Below are 2,124 nucleotides of genomic sequence, written 5' to 3' on the forward strand. Positions count from 1 at the left end.
GGAGCTAGAGCTTCTCCGCCACAACCCTAAGAGGAGGAGAATCACCTCCAACTGTACTATTGGTTAGTATCTCTTTTCCCCTCATGCAAACACAGACACACAGACACACACTCACACACACACTCACACACACACACACACCAGTGTTGGAGAGGATGGCTGTGTAAGCTGGTTGTCAAACTGGACCAATCGTTTCAAAGAGAGGGACAGAAGGGAGATCTCAGAGGGACAAAAGGTCCCCTGTAAATGTAGAAAGACAGGAAACGGCACTACCGCCATCATTTGCAAATGAGCAAAGTTTCCATCTACGCGCTTTAAAATTAAAATGAGACTTTTAAATCATGTCATCTAAAAACCATGAGCACAAGACCAAATATTTACCACTCAGGAAATGTATTAATTTGCTTTAAGCTTCCAAAATGAAAATTTGTCATCTCTGATTAGCCAAGATTTTAGTAAATGCCGCTTTCCCATTTTTACAGATTAAAGTGCCAAGAAATGTAACTCTTTAACATTTTCACCGGGTTTCCTGGCAAGAGACAATTAATTCTGGGTGTTGTAGGGATAGTAATAGTAAACCGATACGGTTACACTTTCCTTCAAGATATCAACATAAGAGTGACATGACACTGTCATGAACGTGTCATGAACATTATAAAAAAAGTCTAAAAAGTATATGACATAACGCTTCTTTTCTGCCTAACTGTAAGTGTCATTCTGTTTTGTCATGACAAGTTATGGTTAGGGTTAGTGTCATGACTGTGTCATGTCACTCTTATGTACATACCTACCTTCAAGTAAAATGTTATAGATATTTTCATCTTCTCAAGCACAATTTCCAAAAATGTTTAGAAAAAAATAAAAAATAAAAAACTTGAAAAACATCCACTTCAAAAACAATTGGATAGCAATTTTGTTGAGTGAAAACTAATTAATTATTTGTTGGGAGAGAAAAGAAAAAGCCAAAAAAACAATTTTTTGCAGGTCTCTGTTGAAGATCTTTAGGTTTTGGTTTCATGAAGTCATGTTGGGCTCAGGGAAGCATTTTTCCTTCTTCTTTTTTATTTTCTGACCAAGAAGATCAGGTTTATGAAGGGTTAACCGCTAAAGAAATTCAGCATCGAGCCCAGTTTCGACCAAAGACCAAACCGTTTTAGAGCGTCGCAGGGAAAAGATGCAGCAGTCTGAGCCGTCGGGCCATCTCAGCTGATCCAGTCCCCGGTTATTAGGTCCTAGCATGTAAGTGATGTCACCTGTGTCAACCGCCAATAGCAAAGTCAGCTAGCTCAGGTCAGTTACAGACGGTCAGCCCGTTGCATTGGCAGACTTTGACAGAGGCTCAACGGGCGCCCGCGAGTACGGTGTATGGTTGAGCGAGCTAGAGAATGACCGAGGAGAGGGAACAGCGTTGGAACAAAGCAGCGAATCAGTGAATTAATAAAACGTTGTTTTAGCTCTAGAAATGCAGCTGTAGCAAATATCTCGCTATAACTATCCTCACTCATATTTTGAGACGCTAAAAATGAAATCCAGCTACAAAAGCCTGAAAAGTTGGAAGTGAGGACAAAAGTACAAGGAGTTGTGGCTATGGAGATGATGCCCCATCTCGTCTAGTTGCGTTGGTGTTAACTGGTAGCTTCCAGAACGTTTGGTCTGGGCTTTCCACGCCGCTCTACTCCAAACCAATAGTAAGGTGAAAGCCAATGCAGACATCCTACACGATGACGCACATGCAGTACGTCTGAGATAGCTGGTCAGTCACGCTAATACAAGAGAGAAAAGCAGCAGAATATATATTGGATGCTACAGCAGGATTATTGGATGGAAGCAGTGGTGGGGGGCGTGTGGGAGCGAGGAGAGTTGGCATACGTTATACACCTTGTACAAGCCTGCTGCGACGTGCTCCAGCACCATTAACATCCCTGGCACTGTCTCAGGTGAGGGAGTCTGCAGCCTGAGAGCACTACCTCCATCTTTCCTTCCTCTCCTTCCTCCGTCGTCCTCCTCTTTCTCTTCCTCTCCCCTCATCTGTGTGCTGTTTGGTCTGCTGTAATCCGATATTTGGGTCTCCCTCAAGTGTGTGTGTGTGTGTGTGTGTGTGTGTGTGTGTGTGTGTGTGTGTGT

The 2,124-nt window shown here is 42.9% G+C and overlaps 1 protein-coding gene across 1 annotated transcript in view; it reads right to left on the reverse strand.

Moving 5' to 3' along the window:
• Positions 1-2,124, reverse strand: part of LOC117937154 (ubiquitin carboxyl-terminal hydrolase 22-like) — a 21,198-nt gene that overhangs the window by 8,333 nt on the left and 10,741 nt on the right. The gene's annotated exons all lie outside the window — the stretch shown is intronic.

The sequence above is a fragment of the Etheostoma cragini genome, chromosome 21, assembly GCF_013103735.1.
Source record: "Etheostoma cragini isolate CJK2018 chromosome 21, CSU_Ecrag_1.0, whole genome shotgun sequence".
NCBI classification, from domain to species: Eukaryota; Metazoa; Chordata; class Actinopteri; order Perciformes; family Percidae; genus Etheostoma; species Etheostoma cragini.